At 34.5% G+C, this 14584-nt stretch overlaps 1 long non-coding RNA gene across 1 annotated transcript; it reads left to right on the top strand.

Annotated features, from left to right (window-relative positions):
- Window positions 1-10030: 10030 nt before the first annotated feature.
- On the top strand, window positions 10031-12872 carry LOC134238699 (uncharacterized). Its single transcript, XR_009986068.1, has 3 exons — window positions 10031-10180; window positions 12493-12651; window positions 12787-12872. It is a non-coding gene; the product is annotated as an uncharacterized LOC134238699 (long non-coding RNA).
- The last annotated feature ends 1712 nt before the right edge of the window (window positions 12873-14584 follow it).

Below are 14584 nucleotides of genomic sequence, written 5' to 3' on the forward strand. Positions count from 1 at the left end.
GGCTGATCAGTACGAAAGTGTGCGGAGTTCTCAAAGATTAGATGTGAGAGAGTTTGTAAGTGAGTCTATGTGCGAAAATTCTTTGTTAACTTCAATTTATTAAATCTAAGACATTTTTTGTAACATTCAGTTTGTTCCATCTACGAAATTTGTTATAAAATGTGTGTTTTGTGAAAACTATAGCTTTGGACTTGCAATAAAATGTAAACTTTAAAATCGATTTATTGACTATTACCGACGAATTAAAAAAATAAAGCAACGATTAGCGTAACTCTAAAAGCAAAACTATATTAATTTTAAACTTTGTTCAAATGACGTACTCGGGGATAGTACAGGGCTGCAAAAGACTATTATTTTTATTGTAAAAGATCTGAATGTCTCGAACCTTGATTTCACGAAGTAAAACCCCTATTCTGATATTTCGTCATATCTCCTTTACATCACTAGGAAGTTCCTACAATTTGTACGGTTCAAAGTTCCTATTTCGAGAACTACAAACCTTGGTCCCGTAAATCATATTCATTATTAAAACCATGATTTCCAGGGCATCAATTGAAGGCAAATAAGAGGATCAAACTTTACATTTGAAACATACATAATCAAAGATCACGAAGCTCACCTCGACGAATGTTATCAGTTTTAGTAATGTAAATCGCACATCATATTTACTAAAAGGTTAGTATATATCCTGACAAAAATATTCAAGCAAATTCTGTTTAAATAGGTCTTAAAGTTCATTCGGGATTTACTCGTTCCAAAACCTTTAACCTGGTCATTCGTTTGGAAAATGTAAGTCAGTTCCTGCATCCGAAATTTTGATAACATTGTATCCTTAGATGCATCATTCATACAAGTTTAGTCCGGGTAGGGCAAATAGCTACTTGAGAATGAGCCTGCTCCAAAAACTTTAACCTAGTTACTCATCTGGAAAATGTAGGTCAGATCCAGCATCCGAAGCAAGTCTAATAGTGTCCATCCCAAGATGCATCATACATGCAAGTTTTGTCTAGGTAGGGTAGGTAGGGCTTATAGTTACATGCATTGGGAATGAACCTGTTCCAAAAACGTTTACCTGTTTACTCATCTTGGAAATGTTGGTCAGATCTAATCCGAAGCAAGTCTGGTATTTTACATCCCTAGATGCAGCATACTTGCGAGTTTAGTCCGTGTAGATGCACTATCCATGTGTCCAGCTGGTAAGGCTAATAGTTAGTGATAGTTACTTGGGAAAGGACCTGCTCCTCAATCTTTAACCGGGAGGCCGACGATGGGGGTATAGTATAAGCTCATCCCCACTTCGTTGAGATGAGCTAAAAATTCTCTACAAAGAAATAATATTGGAATACACAACAAGACTAAACCGATTAAAAACAATCAGCGTATCGCGTGTTACGATTTATTGTAAAACGTTCATATTTGATCTCACAGCTTAAGGAATAGAGCTGTCTTAGAACTCAGTGCGTTTAAAAAGGTCGATATGAATGTAAGAAAAAGGAGCTTATATGTAATTATGTAATATAATTCTGAAAAAAGATAACTTGCTAAACAATACTGCCCTTAGGTCCCAACACATGGAAGGCTAACTCAAATCTTGGGAGGTTAATGTTTTTGACAAAGAAGGTGTTGCAGTTCTTTTGTTATTTTCCCTATAAGTGTAGCAGATAATACGAATAATTTAAAGGAACTTCAAACAGTGTAAAAAAAAATTCTAATGCAAATTTATATATTATACAATGTGGAACTATACTTGGAAAGTTAATATTTATTTATATTATTTTAATAAATGAAATGTAAATAAGTCACATAGCGAAATTTGACATATTGTGTGCTTTTCTAGTAGGGAATCCCCATTATTCTGAAAAAGTGCCTCCTTGAAACAAAATGAATTTAACATAAACATATAGAGAATTTCCTTCAAAATTGCTATTTCCGATTTTTGTTTCAAAGAGGCACTTTTTCAAAAAACTAAAAAAATTGATGAAAAAAAATATATTTCCAAGATGTAGGTACAAAGTTAAAATCTACGAGATAATAACCGTGTTCTGACTGGTCCAGTGGTTATGCAGGTGGATTGGAAATATATTTTTTAAATTGGAGGATGGGTTCGAGTCCTGATATGGCTGCATTATTTTCTTTTTTTTAAAGCAAATATTGCAAATATAATAAAATATATGTATTTTTAAAAATATACTGTATGAAGGCAAAAATCGGAATTTATTTGTGAAATTTTAAATATGAAAACATGTTTTCCTCGTTACTGTGATCTCAAACTTCCTGCGTTCTGTCAACAACATAAGCAAGAATAGTGTTTCCATTATTGTTCAACCTATACTGGCTCCCACAACGATGGGTTTACATGCTACAGAGTCTTCCGTGAAGACAGTGAGTGGAATAGATAGAAGAAGTGAAACATAAATCATGCCGTTTTCAAAGAATCGATGCGAATTATGCAGGTCATTTAAAAACAAAGGCCAAACAAGAAAAATATCTGATAAACAATTTGAATGGACAAAGCGGCAATCGGCAGATGTAAATTCTGATGGATATCTCTGTTCCAAGTGTTTATCTATAAAATCACCAGAATCAACATCCAATGTTTTTTTTAGAATCAGATCAAGGTCTAAAGAATTGTAAACATAAACATTTCATTAAAGTGCCCTTTCCCCGCGCTGGCAAGTCAATATCAAAAAAGCAAACATACAAACACAGGTCTTTGTGTTGTGCCAGCTGAGACTAGTGAGAGTAGATATATTTTTGAACTATGGCGTCCTCATACCACTGGGTGTGTATTGTTGCAAATCCCATTTGCAAAACAGAAAACTGAAATCACAAATAAACCTTCATGCAAAAACAATTAAAAGAAAGGAAATATTGGCTGCTGATGTTGTTTGTGTCCTCAAGGACATTCGCAACGTTATTTCAAATACAGTCAACAAAAGACTTGATTTTGATGAGGATTCGTCATATTCCGATGAGGATCTCTCCAATTTGACTGGAGTTAAAGCCCAGTTTGCAGATCTTGTATCAAAAGCAGCTTTCGAAACCTCTAAACAACGCCTTGGAAGTCCTAAACAAATGATAGGCATGCTTCTTTTAAAGCTTCGAACGGGCCTTTCTTTGAGGTACATTAACATACCTACATCTAAATAATGTCAACCCTACACATATTATACAATAATTGCTGTTTTAGATAAATATAAGTACATGTATGTAGATCCCTACATGAGAAGACGTAACATATTCCCCGAGCTTGAAGGGCGAGGTGAATTTTTCACTTTGAACTTGGCTAGCAAAAGATATTCAGTTAATCATAATCAGATATATTTTCTAATAACTTTTAAATTTACTTTATCTAGGTGCTATGAAAAACCATTCGATGTCTTTAAAAACAAAGTATTTAAGGAAAACAAATGCAACAAAACTTACTTGAATATATGTGCCCCTGCTGTTCCTTACCAGATTTACCCCCTTGTCATATATTGTGTCTTTACCCAATCTCTCTGGGGTCATGACTTGAATATTTTCAAATCATCAGGACGCTACAACATGTTTAAGTTTTTCTGGTCCTTTGGTTTTTCCTCATAAGATTTTTAATGATCCTATCTTATACTTTTCTTGATAAATGCCCTTGGGAAAGGGCTTGGTCCTTCCTATAAATAATTGAGATTTTCATTACCTCAGGAATGTTTTGTATTAATTTTGGTTAAAATGAGCCAGGGGACCAGGTTACAATATAAGCAACTCCAATATAAGTGTATTATCTTTCAACCAGACACTCGGTTTTCCCCGTAAATCTCCGACAAGCAGAGTCGGAGATGACCCAGTGTCTGTTTGAACAAGAGTAGTATAAAAGGACATATTTCCATAGAAATACCTTTCACCAAATGCTATTTATTTACTAATGCATTATTCAATACCTTCGTTGTACAGCTGATTAGAATGCAAAATTGATGCATAAAAATTGTGTATTGGTATATTGTAGATTGATAGGAACTTTGTGTGGGTCAAAAAAAAACCATATCAAGTTTCCAGGATGATCCAGAGAGCAAAACTGGAGCTTTCATCAAACTGTGTACCTGATTTCCTAGGTTTCGATTCAATAAGTAGAGAAGATGTACTTAACAATCACACTTCTGATCTTGCTGTCTCTATATTTAGCAATTTCCTGTCCGATTCAGCTATTCTTATACTGGACGGAACATACATTTACATACAAAAAAGCACAAAAAATAAAGTTCAGAGAAAATGCAATAGCATGCATAAACATCGCCCACTGGTCAAGCCAATGGTTGTGGTAACAACGACGGGCTACATAATGTCAATAGTCGGACCATTTTTCGCTGATGGGAAAAACAACGACGTGGCTATCATGCGAAATATGTTAGAAACCAACTCTGATGGGATGAGTTCTGATGGGATGAGGTTGAAAGAAGGAGACATTTTCATCCTCGATCGTGGTTTTCGAGATGTTCTTGATCTATTGGAAGAAGGGGGATTTCATACCGAATCCCCCTCTTTTCTTCCAAAATCTTCTAAACAGTTTTATACAACAGAGGCCAACCGTTTCAGACTCGTTACAAAAATACGTTGGGCAGTTGAATGCGTAAACGGAAGAATCAAAACCTGGAAATACTTTGATAAAGTGGTTCCAAACTCGGATATTCACAATATCAAAGATTACCTGCATATTGTTGCTGCATTGTAATTGTTATCGCCCCTCTTTTCATCAACAATACAAATGCCGACTGCGAAATTGCCCAAAAAATGTTAAGGTTAGCTAGTCAAGATAACCTTCTGCAGAAACTGATTTTATCTGACAGTTCATTGCTACGTAGGTCCAAATCATGGTTTCCTCTTCAAAACTCTCATGATTGTATAAATAGCTTCCCGAGGATGACAGAGGATAACATTAGGGCGCTGACGTTTGGAATTTACCAGATTCGTCAAGCCTCATCCTATGTAGATGAGTATATGCTTGGTACGACTTCCGAAATATATTTACGATAATCTATGTCAGATCTTGTCCATGCTCGCATTCAGTCCCGGCATTCTTCAGCCAAACAGTACGATATCTGGGTTGATCACGACGGGAAGAGTATCACAGGAAGGTATTGTCAGAGTCCTATTGGTGCCAGAACTGTTGGAACATGCTCCCACGTTGCCTCTGTCATTTGGTAATTAGCATATGCGAGGAATATCAACTATAAACCGAAAGAGGACAAAATATCACCATTGTTAATGGATGCTGCAGAAAGCAAAAAGGCGTAACGATATGTGTCATATACATGTATTTACTTGCAATTCAAAGCAAAACATTGTGATGAGTATTCCAATCATAAAGACACAATATACTTTTGTCAGTTATTAATATTGTTAAGTGGTTGTGCATGTCATGGAAGTAAATTCAATAACGAAGTAAGAGACAAGGTAAACGAATTTGATATACACTATCTAGTTATTTCACTTTTTAAAAAAGATGCCTTTAGTTTACAACTTTACAGTATTGATGAGTCGAAACTGTATATCTACTGCTTGCCGGGTGGTTGAAATGCTCGCTATAACTATTAAAAGAAAATAAATATAAAATGTTATTCCTTTTGCCTAAATAAGGTTATACCTGTCTTGTAAATAGGGTCGACTACGTAACTGTATCTATATTTAGACGCAACTCTTCAAGCGTGGTGGGTATTTAAATGTCCTTCTCGATATAGGGAATAATCACGAGTTTCTGCAACACCCTCTTTAGTGATACATATTTAGTATGAGAACAAACCAACAACAACAATACATACTTAAAATATCCAATTTATTTGATAAACAAAGGAAAAAAGCAATGCGGTTTATTTTGCTAAGACCGAGTTTCAAACTCGCCATGCAATGTTACAATTAGATGTTCATGTGTGCATCGACTTTCAACGCCGAATTCAGACATCTGTGGAAAAAATGAAAAAAAGAAGGCTAGATACTTAGACGTCAAAGGTTTCTAGATCTCTTACAAAAGAATTGTACGGTACTTCAGTATTGATTTGTATTTTTTTTTAGTTTTACATTGTCAATGACATGTCCAATCTTTCCATTCAGCATGATTGAAATGATTATGATATGTCGGTTTTATTTCCTTTAATATGTTACGTAAATTAGTATATTTGTAAAACATGTCATCCTTTGGTTTGACTTTTAATGAGATGCATTTTATTGTTTCGTTTTATTACATACTCTGAATGTATATTGTCTTGGATTTTTTTTTCAAATACGACTGATGATTTATATACTGTTCTATTTCACTTTTTATCAATTACGGCAATGATTTCTTTAAAGAATTTTAATAAAAATGTATAATATATATTACAAACCTTGACAAGAGATCCACGGGCCTTAGAGCCAATCGCAAAACCCCTAAAGGATTACATTGTTTGTGACGAGCTGACGCTTTGCTTGTCGAAAACTTAAAATACTACGTCACATTCTCACCACATCAAAGGACGTAACCGAGATGGCCTCTCTCCCACGCTAAAGTCGGTCAGCTGCAACATACAGCTTGTTTTCGGGGTTCAAAAAATGGAGTAGACAGTCCCGATGTCGTTTTCTTGAATGTTACCTGCAAAGTTTCAAGTTTTTTTAAACCTTGAATTTAAAAAAAAGTTTTTTTTAACCTTGATTTTAAAAACGTTAAGATTTTTTCACTCCATTACGAATATTTTAATTGGTCGATTATTTTATTCTAGTATCGCAATTTTTTTTTCATATTTGCGAACAAGTATTAAAGTCGAGTAGTGCATGATTCATTGATCATTAGATTTATTAGTTACGCGTATCAACCCAAGTCATGCATGCTGAGATTGTTGGATTTGGTACAAAATATACTGGTGAAAAATGGATACCCTCTTTATGCGTATATTCGAGAGAAAAGATAAAGAGGGAAGGCCTGGGAAGACGTGTCCATTTACCTTCAAATTTTAACGATTGAAGTTCAATTTATTTTTAAGTTTTAACGAATGTTGTATGTACAAGGTAATTTATACCAAACGACGGAAAATATCTAATTATCATGGGCGTCGGAAGCAAATTAAAGTGGGGGCTAAGGGTAAGAAATTTTATTTTAGACCTTTCAAACCTGAGAAGCAAAAAAAAAAAACAACAACACACACACACACACACACACACAACAACAACAACAACAACAACACACACACACAACAACAACAACACACACACACACACACACAAACAAAAACAAGGGATGTGTATTTTCCAAACACAAAAGTCCTATTTCGTGGGTATACCTACGCAGCAATGTTCAATGTCTATACTAAGTCTAACTTTGAAAAAGCCCCCCCCCCCTCTCTACGCTCGCCCGGTTTCGACGCCTATGTCTATAAAGTCTAAATCTAATTACACATTTATTTTCTGATTCCTTTAGATGGGCCTGGCAGATTTTGAAAATAAATAGACTTTGTCCACGTGTTTCCTCTGAAGAAAAGGTTTTAAAGAAAATTTGCCAGTTACCGGTACTAAACTGCGTCGCAGGGAGCGTGCGCTAGTTTTTGTTATGTTGCAATTTTTAAATGATTAAAATATAATTAATATATTCTGGTATTTGCAATGAGTTTCTATAGGTGTTTTTATTTGGGTGCTTAAGCATTGTGCTATATATGTCTTGGAGAAGAACAGGTTTGTGATGTGGGTTGCACTAACGCGCAATATTGACTTTATTCTGATTTGTTTGTATATTGACCTAAAGAGAATATCGATGCAACAAGAGTGGATTACGGTCTTGAAATTTTTGTGACAGTCTCATGTATCCAAAGTACAGTGCACAATAATTTTTACGAATTGATATTTTTAGTGTATACATGTACTAAAATAACATGAAACTGTTTACTTAAGCTGTTGTAAAGTATCTTTATTAAAACGTAAAACCTTTCGAACAATATGTTTGAAACGAAAAAAAAGAAGGGTGGGTCGAGGGCTGGCCAAGCTTTTCTGATCACATTTTGCCTAACGTCTGTCTTTAAACTTTTCACATTTCCGAGTTCTTCTCTAGAAACACTGGGCTAATGTTAACCAAACTTGCCACAAGGCATTTTTTGGTAAACGGTATTCAAGTCTATTCAAATGAAGGGCGACCTCTTTGAGGAGATAATTCAGAAAATGTGAAAATTTGCAATTGATGACATGTTTTTAAAATCATCTCAAGAAACAGAGTGCCAAGAATGTTGAAACTTATGGGAGAAAATTTCAAGACGTGTAGATTCAAGTTTGTTCACATATACTCCCATCCCCTTTAAAGGTAGATTGGGACCACTTATGGATTTAAACTTTAAATACTGAGCTGATTTCTGCTATTTTCTTAGCCACGTTGCTCAGGTATGCGATGTAGCCCATGGGCCTCTTGTAGTTCCACTACGTTAGTACAATATAAATATTCATTGAATCGCATGATTATTAAAAGTTGTCTTAGCATTCGATAAAGTTGTCCCACAGTTGCTGAAATCGCACCTGGTTTTTTTTCCATTCTACCCCCCCCCCCCATATATGGAGGATATGTTACTGTTTGCAAAAACTCTGCGTACGTAGTGCTCAGTATGGGTTCCCTGTTATGGGTATTTACATGTTCTTACAGAAATCTCAGTTTTATAAAGGATTGCGAAAATGTGCTTTTGAGTACTTTTCTACATAATGCACAGTATTTAAAAATTCTGCAGCAGTGCATGTATGTCGTATATATGATCAATCAGAATGGATTTAATGTGTGCTTACTGATAATTAAAAAATCAGAGACTGTGTGCTAAATAAACGAAAATACCTGATCATATTTTAAACATCACTGATGCAATAGAGTGAAATATATACATATTCAGCCACTGAAACGTTTCCTGGAGAGAGAGAGAGAGAGAGAGAGAGAGCTATTAAACATGTGTGTATTTTTTAAAGCAAAACTATGTACCCGTTCTAATTTAGTATTTTTACATAATTATTGACAATTGTGAATAGGCATACTTCTCTTCTTGACAGAAATGTTCTTTTATATATGGATACTTAAAAGTACAAGTACATATTTTTCTGGTATAATACGGCTGTTTGGGGTATACATGTAATAAAAAATCTATGTATACTTAGTTCCCAAGTCTCAAGTTCACGGCTTGATACACGAACGGAATATTTCTCTTTTCCACAGAAAAATCATTTCACATCAACAGTACTAGTGATTTGAAACAATTAAAATACTACACAATCCAAGAATGACCAGGACGAATACTTAAAATCCAACAATTTAAATTGATCATGTACATCATTTTATATCGCATGTATACTGTGCCATATACCGGTACACAAATGGTAAATGCTATAAAATTAAATTTTCACGGCTTTTATTTATTACGGACTCTAAAAAAATGCATATAATATAAATAATGCTCTTTTTAAACTGTTTAATAAGATTTGTGTTTTCTGTCCCCTTTTGTAAACCCGTTAAACGTCGGCGATATGTATTGCAGCTGACCGACTTTAGCGTGGGAGAGACGCAATCTCGGTTACGTCCTTTGATGTGGCGAGAATGTGACGTAGAATTTAAAGTTCTCGACAAGCAAAGCGTCAGCTCGTCACAAACAATGTAATCCTTTAGGGGTTTTGCGATTGGCTCTATAGATCACCTGAGTTTCATGAAACAATTTTCCATCAATTGAATTTGGTGCGCGTTTAAACCAAAAGCCACGAATTTCACTTTGAAAGAAACACCATAGTTTATCGTAATTATACACTAAGCATGCTTAATCTAGTTACTTAATACCCATAGTTAGGTCAGAGTAACGAAGAGAAAATGCATTTCAACTTTATAACAAGTTCTGCAAGCCGCCGAACAAGAACCACCGACTCTGGGGCCACATATTTCGAAATTTCCATTACAGGGTCTATTCAATTCACAACTTTGGATAAAGCATTCTTCCTCGTTATAACTATGTTCATAGTTTATGGGAGTCATTCGTCATAGTTTTGACGTCAGATGTCGCTGGTGTACTAGAGGTGGTTACGTAAACGCTTTAATCAGCGCGGCGCTTGTAACAAAGTAAACAAATCAACGCGTTCTTCGAACTTGAAAGTTGACGGAGCTAAACCAAGGGGCTGATTCGATCTTTAATCGAGCTGTCACAACCTGAAGAAAGGTTTATCTGAATCTTGGGTAATTATTTTCTGTATATAATATACATTTATGGAAACTTTCTAAGAAATATCGAGTGTAACATGCCTACATGACGAAGATAGTACAATGACAAAGTGAAAGTATTGTTTACAATCGACATATTTGTGCTTGCACAAACACTAGATTCAAAATGAATAAGTATATGGTTTGAATGCTTATGGCTATATTTTGTTATTTTTTCATTTTTACGTGTCACTCATCGCACAGCTATAGGTTATGAAGGCCTACACTGGCTACATACAGTTGCATTTCGTTGTTGTTGTTTTTTGTTTGTTTTAAAGAAAAAGTCCCAATTGATCATCGAGGTTAAATTAGTACAACGTAATTAATTAATTGCAAGGCAAATACAAGCTAAACATTCTTTTTATTTGAACAAATTACCATAACAAAAGAAAATAAACAAAATTGAAACAAACACAAATATCTGACACATTTCATTCCTCACCAAAAGACTTTCCAGATCCTACACAGAGAAACATTAAATGACCATTCATTGATAATGATAAAGATAATCGATTCCTCATCAGCTTGATATTGTTTTTTCAAATTTACCGAAAAACAATTTGGAGGCTCCTTTTATTTTGATGCAAATGACCCGCATCTCGCAGTGGTTTGTAAGACCAAAATAAAAAATAGTCTTGTTTCCTGCTACCCGACCTACCCTATTTTTTGCACCTGACCCTTAAGTTTTTTATTTGCTTTTGGGGAAAAAATTCAGAATTTTATGAATTTCATGTTTCAAAAGTGAAAAAATATACTCAAGTTGTATTACATGAAATATATTTATAAAATATGAACTTACACAAAATTCCACTTGAATTGTTTATCAAAAGACATGGAATTTCATTTTAAAAGATATCTACCTAGCTATGACATGTTTAATTTTGTTTTGTAGTAGTTCATATTCAAAAAAATACCGTTGGAAAAAATGAAATTAAATTAAACAATAAAATAATTTTCCTACCTACCTACCCTATTTTTTTCTGGCTGGTAGCAGGAAACAAGACTATTATTTTTTTGGCCTAAGAGTATTTGCACTGTCGCGGGTTAAAATCCACTTCAGGGTGTGGAGACCAGTCCTACAAATAACACTATGTTAACTGGTCCTGTGTTGCAGTAGGTGTTGGCACAAACAAGATACAATGCATCACTGCTCAATGGCCCAGAAAGCCAAGAATAAGTATAAATTTGCAGTCCGCCACTAGCAAATGATGGTGTCTCCATATGAGTAAAAATTCTTCAGAATTAAGGGAAGGATATGGAAATAACGAACAGTATTCAATCTCAACGTCCATTAAACAAATATACAAAATAAGAGCAGAGCAAACACGGACCTCCGAAACATCAGAGGTGGGATCAGGTGCCATGGAGGAGTGAGCATCCCCTGCCGACCGGTCACACCCGCCGTGTGCTCGTTGTCATAATCAGGAAATAACGGAAAGAATCCGTGGTCAATTCAGTGTATAAATATTGGACTAACAATTGGTATGAAAAACGTCAGTCAGCATTTCATTCAATGATAAATTGTATTTGCTGACAAGGTCGTTGTATCGACCATAGAATTTACGAAATGATGACTTTAAACGAGACTGTTGATATTCTTGTTTCATCAACTTGCTTGTCAATAATTTACCTCGTTTAAGAAATTGTTCATACGTAGAACATGCTCTTGCGTATCGAATCAACTGAGATATAAATACTCCGTATGCAGGTGATGAAGGTATATTGCTGCATAAGTAAGGGAAGTTGACGATAGAAAAGTTAAAGTCATCACGTTTATCATATAGCTTGGTTGTTAGATTACCATTAGTGTCTTTTTCAAGTAAAATATTCAAGTATGAAGCAGAAGTGTCGGACTCTGTGGTATCTTTTATCTCAAACTCACCAGGATATATCGTGTCGACGTAGGAATGGAAATTAAAATTAAGGACTTTGAACAACAAACAAACATAGATTTAATATGTGCCCTTATACTTTATAGTGCATATAATTGATTTGATTCAGAAAATTATTTGTTCTGTGCACCTTTTTCTCATAGTCAGTAGCTATGTGTACCTGTATACATAGAGCATAACACCACGAATGATTACAAATATTTAGTTATAATTTGCTAGGTCCATTTTGTACAGTATCTGTAGGTCTCCGAAAATTTTTTTTTGGAGAGCTACAGTTCTGCAGCTAGCTGACTGTAAGATATGTGTTTTATTTCTAAATAAAAGCCTATGCTGAGTATATTGGTTTTTTATTATTAATAATTAGGAATATAAATTTTGTCATTGTATTTTATTCAGGAAATCTGCAGGTAAAATACCAGTAAGATGTCAAACCTTAAATGGAGCTTTATTTTTGCCGGATGGTACATGTAATTTAAAAATTCTATTTTTCCCTCATCCAATTCATGAAATGGCATCCATCCTATTGTCAGTGCTGCCAGGGGAAAAACAGGAATGGTATGTAAATGCATTTGTGCTTTTTAAATAATAGAAGGTACTCATACATTATACCTGAGCAATACTTCAATGCTTCAAATTTTAATTCTAAAATATATATATATATATATATATCTTTCCTTTCATTATCACTAGGTGTATTACAACCTAACACTGGATGTTGAGAAGTTTGGCAGTCCTATACATTCACCATGTTCTAAGTCTGAAAAAATGTTCTGCTGGAAATATGGGGTAACATTCAACCTGTACACACATAGCCCAGTAATGCTCATGCTTGGAGAATTCTCAAATAAAAAAAAATAATTTTGTATGCAGTATCTTCAGAATTTTCACAAACGGTAAGGACTTTATATTCCTTTGAAAAGTAGATCAATTTTATTTATAAATTAAAAATATTAAAAGACAGTTTAATTTACCGAAAAACAAGTACAGTCTTAATAATGCTATTACTCTATACTAATTGCTACTCATTCATATTCGAAGGGGCTCCAAAAAAATTTTGAAGAGAAAACAAGCTGATGTCCATGTACGCAAAGAATCCCTGGCAAGAGAACTTAGTGAAATGAAAGAATGCACAGACTTAACATTTTAAGATTTGTTGGTACAAAGTGACATTGAAATGGATTTATCTTTCCAAAGCTTGAACTTTTTGCTGTTAAGGATTTTGCTTATTTTTAGCTCTACTGGTCAGAGACCAGAAGAGCTTATGCGATAGTAATGCGTCCGGCGTCCGTCCGTCCGTCTGTCTGTCTGTCTGTCCGTCTGTCTGTAAACAATTTTTAAAAACGCTACTCCTCCTACAATTTTAGTTTGATTTCAGTATTACTTGGCAAACAAGTAGACTACACTAAGATACATAGAATAGTGCATTGGTTTTTGATTTCGATGGACGGTGTTGCCATGGTTACTAAATATAGAATTTTCCGTGAAATTCCTTAAAAACGCTACTCCTTCTACAGTTTTTGTCTGATTTCAATATAACTTGGCACACAAGTAGACTACACTAAGATACATAGAATAGTGCATCGATTTTTGATTTCGATGAACGGTGTTGCCATGGTTACTAAAAATAGAATTTTCTGTGAAATTCCTTAAAAACGCTACTCCTTCTACAGTTTTTGTCTGATTTCAGTATAACTTGGCACACAAGTAGACTACACTAAGATACATAGAATAGTGCATCGGTTTTTGATTTCCATGAACGGTGTTGCCATGGTGACTAAAAATAGAATTTTCTGTAAAATTCCTTAAAAACGCTACTCCTTCTACAGTTTTTGTCTGATTTCAGTATAACTTGGTACACAAGTAGACTACACTAAGACACATAGAATAGTGCATCGGTTTTTGATTTTGATAAACGGTGTTGCCAAGGTTACTAAAAATAGAATTTTCTGTGAAATTCCTTTAAAACGTTACTCCTTCTACAGTTTTTGTCTGATTTCAATATAACTTCGCAGACAAGTAGACTACACTAAGATACATAGAATAGTGCATCGGTTTTTGATTTCGATGAACGGTGTTGCCATGGTTACTAAAAATAGAATTTTCTGTGAAATTCCTTAAAAACGCTACTCCTTCTACCGTTTTTGTCTGATTTCAATATAACTTGGCACACAAGTAGACTACACTAAGACACATAGAATAGTGCATCGGTTTTTGATTTTGATGAACGGTATTGCTTTGGTTACTAAAAATAGAATTTTCTATGAAATTCCTTAAAAACGCTACTCCTTCTACAGTTTTTGTCTGATTTCAGTATAACTTGGTACACAAGTAGACTACACTAAGATACATAGAATAGTGCATCGGTTTTTGATTTCGGTGATCGGTGTTGCCATGGTTACTATAAATAGAATTCTCTGTAAAATTCCTTTAAAACACTACTCCTTCTACAGTTTTGGTCTGATTTCAAAATAAGTTGGCACACAAGTAG

The sequence above is a fragment of the Saccostrea cucullata genome, unplaced genomic scaffold (assembly GCF_032062105.1).
Source record: "Saccostrea cucullata isolate Sc308-1 unplaced genomic scaffold, CSIRO_AGI_Scuc_v1 ctg8558, whole genome shotgun sequence".
Taxonomy (NCBI): Eukaryota; Metazoa; Mollusca; class Bivalvia; order Ostreida; family Ostreidae; genus Saccostrea; species Saccostrea cuccullata.